A 6,214-nucleotide genomic window follows, 5' to 3' on the forward strand; every position below is an offset into this window, starting at 1 on the left:
TCGACGATTCGTGCCTAGAGTTTGGGCCGGCTGACTCCCAGGTAATCCTGAGGCCCCGGCCTGGCTACGTGCCCAAGGTTCCCACTACACCCTTCAAAGACCAAGTGGTGAACCTGCAAGCGCTGCCCCTGGAGGAGGCAGACCCAGCCCTGGCTTTGCTTTGTCCCGTCCGAGGATTAAGGTGCTACGTAGACCAGACACAAAGCTTCAGGACCTCAGACCTGGGGCCGGTTGCATAAATCTATTTAAGACTAGTCTTGCAAGTTAGTCGTCTAATTTTTTTCTTTAAGACTGGTATTTACTTTTTAAGTCAGTTGCATAACATTTTAGACTGGTCTAATTTAAGACAAAAAAGTAAGACTGGTTCCCCCTTGGCTAACTTTCCTTTACAATCTATGTTGCCATGGAAACGAATAAACTGTCAAGTGCTCTAGATTCACAAATGTGGCCCGACTCTGTCTTGCGGTATGGCAAATTTTAATATTTGCTTTTATGAAAGGGCAATAAGAAGAGAAAGAGTTTTCAAAGACCGTTCAATCCCATTAGAATTCCTTTCTGAAAAGGAACTGCTGGAGAAGCTAAGGTTTCCTAGACATGCAATACAAGAACTAGCAATTGACTTGGAGGAGCATTTGAGGCCTGAAACTTCAAGAAATTTCAGCATCTCTCCACTGCTACAAGTATGTCTAGCTCTACGCTTCTTTGCCACAGGATGATTTATAAACAGCTGCAGACTTAATTGGGGTACACAAGTCTACAGCATCAAGAATTATTCATCGGGTTGCCTGTGCACTGTCAGGAAGACTTCCACTTTATCCGACTGATGTCTCTTCCTTGAACAAGGTGAAGGCAGATTTTTTCAACATTGCAGGATTTCCAAATGTAGTTGGAGCCATTGATGGAACACACATTAGGATTCAAGCACCTTCAACTCATGAGCCATTGTTCGTTAATAGGAAAGGCTATCACAGTATTAACGTGCAGGCTATTTGTGATGCCAAACTAAGAGTGCTCAACTGTGTTGCTCGTTGGCCAGGATCAACCCATGACTCTAGAATTTTAGTGAATTCCCAAATTCATGATGCATTTGAGAGAGGAGAATTGCAGGGTGTGCTCTTGGGTGACTCTGGTTATCCACTAAAACCCTGGCTACTCACACCTTTCTTAAATCCAGTCAGTGTGCCTCAAGCTCAGTACAACACAGCCCATACCAAAACAAGAAATGTTATTGAAAGGTGTTTTGGAGTCCTGAAACGAAGATTTCATTGTCTGCATGCAGAGCTCAAAATGAAACCAGAAAAAGTCTGCAACATTATCTGTGCATGCGTTGTTTTGCACAACATGGCAAGGTAATAAATATGTTTTTAACTGTAATTAAAACCCCTAGCTACATATTGCCCAATGATTTTAAATTAAATGAGTAAAAATCACTTTCCATTTAATAGAGATCTTGCACTCCCAGACTTGGAGGATGACCAAATTTGTGAAGAACCCACTTTGGAGATTCAGTTTGACTGAGAAAAATGAAAGAATTTATACTTTCAAATTAAGTGGACATATTATAATTTATTCATTGAGACAATACTTACAAAATATTTGATGCATAGTATCAGTACAATCAGCTGAAATATGATATAATCTTCAAATCACTACACATTAACTTACACTAAAATTCTTCAAATCTCTTAAATATATCTAAAGATTCTGTATGTAAACATTACATATGTAAATTCAAAATTAAATACCAGTAATTATTAAATAGACAATTGTTTGATTAGTTATTGGACAATGGCCGATGAGATCTATAGTTCATGTCCAAGTTTCTAGACTAGACTAGAGCAATTATTAAATATCTTTCTTGTTCCCCCTTTTTTGTTACATATACATGGCTAAAATGTGGCTAATATTTCTATAGGCTAATGGAATATTACTGGCATTTAAAAAAAAAAAATTCATTAGGCTATTTTTGGTGCCCCCTCAGCACTTGGTGCCCTACGCACAGTGCGTGATGCGCGTGGTGGGAGCGGCGGCGCTGGTCCAAATCGTCATCTTTAAAAATAAATTTAAAAAAAAGAACAAGAACAACATTAGCAAAATTAGAAAAGTGACAGGCACGGTATTTTTTGTTGTACCTTTTTTCTGATAAAATGCACTACATGCTACTTCACCCTTTTGTAGTTCATTCATTTTAGACAAAAACACACACAAAACAATTACTTAGCTATGTAAACGGGGACACTGCATAGACTTCTAGTTTTTTTTGTGTCACAGGCTATGTGAACACACAAAAAATTTGTGAAACATTGAACAGGTTAAATGGTCTTTATTGATAAAAGTAGTCTGATTATATATAATCTGAAAACACTGTCCTACAGCAACTAGCCTAGTGATTGCACAGCACTACATGGTATTACAAGTGATTTCCCCTAACCTGTGTCCACTTATTGTATTTTATAATATTTGTATGTTGTCGTAACCGTTTTAAGCAGTAAAGTAGCCTACTCGATGCTAGTCGCGTTGTGCCTTCAGCCGTGACTCACAATAGGCTACAGCACAGCCGCTTGTACGTTATTGCTTACTTAAACACTGTTAATCTGTTTTAAACTAAAAACATTGTTGTGAGGAATAGTAGAGGGCTGAAAGATTGAAAGCATAGCTTACCTTCACTTTGTGTTGTTTGGTCATCCTGGCTTGTAACAGGAGCTTCGTCATTTTGAGAGACCAATGTCAGTGTCACCTCGCAGTCAACTAGAAGATAATAAGTGTTACTCAATCTAAAACAGAGCAGTACCCTACAGTGTTTAAAATGAAGCAAAAACAATCACCATCAAAACATTATTACTCACCAGACTGTCCAAGCGGGGTTGATGTGACAGCAGTATGAGACTGTGTATCTTCCCCCGCTGTGGGTAACGTCCGCCCGGAAACTCTGCTCTCCCTCCCCCCGGGGATTCCCCAAAACATCGGAGATTCATCTCCGTATATTTCAATGATCATTTCCGTTGTCCTTTTCAATTTAGGAGATGGTCCTCCCCCCGTTGCTGGGTTTTTTCGCTTAAAAATTTCCTTTTTTGCCTCTTGAACCATATTTTTAAACCATTTTTTGAACATCTTTGACGGATCGTGAGACAGATGGGTTGACACTGTTAACTCTTTCCGTAATTGTGGTCCAAGCTTTGTGTTTTTTTGTGTTGCCATTGTAATCGTTAAATTTGTTCATTAAAGTCGATTTAGCAGCATTGTATTCCTCTAGGATACATATATTTTCCGCAAAGGAGAACTGTGACGAGCGCGTACTGTCGGCCATTTTGTTTAAGTTGTTCAGCGTCTTATTTTTCCCACAAATCACTGCGATTTAGACTGTCTTAATAAAGATAGGTGTGAGCTTATTTTATGCAATGGTCTTCAGCTCTTTGTCTGTTACGGAGGCCGGCAGAAGGGGAGTGTCGTCTCTAAGCAGAGGATGGCCCACTGGATTGTGGATTCCATAACCCTGGCTTATCAGGCTCAGGATGTGCCCTGCTGTTCAGGTTGCGAGCTCACTCAACTAGAAGTGTTGCATCCTCCTGGGCGCTGGCTCGTGGCGCCTCGCTGACAGATATTTGTAGAGCTGCGGGCTGGGGGACCCCTAACACGTTCGCTAGGTTCTATAGCCTTCATGTAGAGCCGGTATCCTCCTGTGTTCTCACCTCAAATGGGTAGTGGCACTGAGAGGCCCCGGTTAGTGTCAGCTTGCTTAAACTGCTCCAGAGTGTCCGTACTGTAGACCCTGTTGAGATCCTCCATCACCCTAAGCAGCTGGACACGGCGGAACGTCCGGCACCAGGCCTTCATGATGCATCTGTGAGAACCATGAAAGGGTGGGTTCCATATTGAGACCTAAGCGGTACTCGTATGTGTTTAGTCCACGGTATAGCCTTAGAGCCCGTGTTTCCCCCGGCAGACTTCTGCCTTCTCAAGAGGGTTTTTAATCACCTCAAATTTCTCTGTATACTCCTAAACGGATGCTATATGCGTATTTGCCTCCGAGACCTCCTTCCGGAAGGATGGGGCTTCCGCAGCGTCCCGTTTCCAAGCGGACCGGGTACGTTTTCCCAGTGTTATCCAATCTCACCCAGTGAGGTAGTGCTTTGCCAGCGGTGAGTGGAGCAACTTGTTCTGAGCCCTGGCCTACACCTAATAGGGGCGCAGGCGGCTCGCACAGGGCACTGGAAGGGGCAGCACCCATGGCGCTTTGATAGGGATCCCATATTCCTCAGTCACCGACGTGGCATCGAGAGTGACCGACTGAAAGGGAACGTCTCGGTTACGTATGGTAACCCTCGTTCCCTGAAGGAGGGAACGGAGACGCCACTTCCCGTTACAATGGTTGCTGTACTGCCGCTGAGCTGCCGGGTCCCCGGCTCGGCTCCTCAGCGAAAAACTGGAATGCATTGCACCTGCTGCCTTCTTATACTCACGCAGTGATCAGCGGCAGCTGGATGCAATAATTGCATGCCAATATGCATTGGCTCGTTTAGTTTACACTCGAAGTAGATTGGTCTATCGAAGCGATATCCCATATTCGTCGGTCACCAAGGTGGCGTCTCTGTTCCCTCCTTCAGGGAACAAGGGTTACCATACGTAACCGAGACGTTTCTTGCCCTCTAGCAGCCATACACTCAGGAACGCAGGACTGGGCACACACACATCCTGAAGTGCTGGCAGAGTCATCGTCTATCAGATCACAAGCATGGCTTTTCTCAAGGGATTGTGGGATTTGCAGCAGTTATACTGATCCGATACAGCAGTGCTGAATATTACTTGCACTGTTAAACTTTAGCCAAAAGTATATACTAATTTTCAGAAGTTTGCCATTTTGTGTGTGTGTGTGTGTGTGTGTGTGTGTGTGTGTGTGTGTGTGTGTGTGTGTGTGTGTGTGTGTGTTGCTGTTGGCACTGGTCCGGGACAGAGGTAGAGTGAAGTCATTAACCTGATCCCTGCATCCCGAACACTCAAATGCTCATGCACTAGAACACACAGAAAGCCGTTTAGCATGTAAACCTTTAGAGGGATCACATTAGCAGTGATGCTGATGACTGTTTTGAAAAGGTAACTGGAGGTAAAAGTTTTCCAGTTTGATCCATCTGCCTCAGACAACATTCAACATCTAAATATGATATGAACACAAAGGGAGACAAAAGCTCTTCCCTGACACACACACACAGTAATTTCTGCTCCTCGTTTTTAAAATATCATGAAATTAAAAAAGCATTTCCTTTTTTTTCCAGGCAGTGCTGATTATATAGTAAAACATAAACAGAAGACTTATAAGAATGACATATCAATATGAAAAGACTATGAGAAGTGTTATTAAGCATTTTCCTGGTTATTGAGCATTATTTTGTAGTGTTATTACCACTGAGCTCATCCTTTGAAGTTCCCTGAAGAGCTTTTTCCTTCACCTCCGCCAGTAGCTGCAAGAGACAGAGAGCAAATCAAGACACCTGTACAACAATCTGAACACTGTACAACACAGTATTATTGTCAGCTAAAAGTATTAAAATTTATTTTTATTAACTGAAACTATGGAATGATATTACAGTCAATTTTTTGCACGTTACGTGCATTTGAGACAATGGTGTGTTTGCAGGTTAAAAAAAAAAGTTTTTGGCATTGTTTGAAGTAAAAGAAAAAAAAACTACAAAGCAGTTTTACGATTTTTAGTTGCAAAAACAAGACACATTTATTGTATATTTGTTCACATTATCCTCATAGGAATGAATAAAAGTAGTCCACCAGCGGGTGTTGCATACTTTCTGACTATATCAATAAACTTAAAATTAGACATTAAATATAAAAAAGACTAAAACTGAATTAAGAATAAATTAAGGCTAAATATTAAAAAAAAAAAAAATTATGAAACACAAATTAAAACAAATTATAAAACTTAACCTATTTCAAAACATTCTTAAATATTATAATAGTACATAAATAATGCCAAAATAACACAGTGTGTGTCTGTGTGTGTACATGCATGTTCTCAGTCTCCCCCTGCTCCTCCTTTTCGTCCTCCTTCATTCCACTCTGTGTGCAAATCTCCACCTTCAGCCAGCGGCAGTTTGAAAGCATTGTCACGGTAACTACTATCACCCCTGAAGCTAAAGATACTGTGGAAAATCATGGTCCCTATTATATAAGTGTTTACACTATATATTTTTCTCTAGTGTCAGTG

The sequence above is a fragment of the Carassius carassius genome, chromosome 10 (assembly GCF_963082965.1).
Source record: "Carassius carassius chromosome 10, fCarCar2.1, whole genome shotgun sequence".
Taxonomy (NCBI): Eukaryota; Metazoa; Chordata; class Actinopteri; order Cypriniformes; family Cyprinidae; genus Carassius; species Carassius carassius.